Genomic DNA, 902 nt, shown 5'->3' with positions numbered 1-902 from the left:
GAAAACCACTCAAATGCCCATAAACAGAAGAATAAAGAAACAAAATGTCATTAAATTATTCAATTGTTGTTGTAGTTAAGTTCTGTACAGTCAATTCCAACTCAAAATGACTATGGATTTCTGAGGGTGGTGTGTAAAAGCATTTCCCAGTGACAGGTTTTAATAATTAATAGATTGGATGGAATGATACAATCACTAAAATCAATGTATTTTATCAATGAGTTTCTTCAGACTTATCTTTATATCTCTATTCCTCAGACTATAAATAAAAGGATTCACCATTTGGGGAAACACAATGTACATCACTGAAGTTGCTGCTGTTTTCTTGGGAGTGTTTGTAAATGGTGAAGTGAAGTACACACCTAATGATGTCCCATAGAATACAGAAACAATTGAAAGATGAGACCCACAGGTGGAAGAAGCTTTATAGTTTCCCCTAGCTGACGACATACTCGAAACAGAGGAGATGATACATGTGTACGAGAATATGATCCCAGAGACAGGGATACCACCTAATATGCAAGCCATTAAATATATCAGGATATTATTGATGAGGACACTGGAACAGGCAATCTTAAGGACCTGAGCAAGATCACAGAAGAATTGAGGGATTTCCAAGTTTGTGCAGAAGGACAGATGCAAAACCAACAGACTGTGAAGCAGGGCATTCACTATACTAATAAACAAGCAAAGTAGAATCAGTAGTCCACATAAATGGGAGTTCATGATGACTGTGTACCTGAGTAGGTGACAAATGGCTGCATAGCAATCATAGGCCATTACAGCAAGAAGAAAATTTTCAAAACAAAAAAACCCTATAGCAAAGAAAATCTGATTGATACAACCTACATAATTGATGTTATTGTGTCTCTAGATGTTCACAAGCATTTTGGGATTGTAGT

General features: G+C 36.3%; 1 pseudogene; it reads right to left on the bottom strand.

Annotated features, from left to right (window-relative positions):
• Positions 1-201: 201 nt before the first annotated feature.
• On the bottom strand, positions 202-894 carry LOC102836704 (annotated as a pseudogene).
• Positions 895-902: the final 8 nt, after the last annotated feature.

Source organism: Chrysochloris asiatica, unplaced genomic scaffold (assembly GCF_000296735.1).
Source record: "Chrysochloris asiatica unplaced genomic scaffold, ChrAsi1.0 scaffold00549, whole genome shotgun sequence".
NCBI lineage: Eukaryota > Metazoa > Chordata > Mammalia > Afrosoricida > Chrysochloridae > Chrysochloris > Chrysochloris asiatica.
This window is presented reverse-complemented; position numbering and strand designations above follow the sequence as displayed.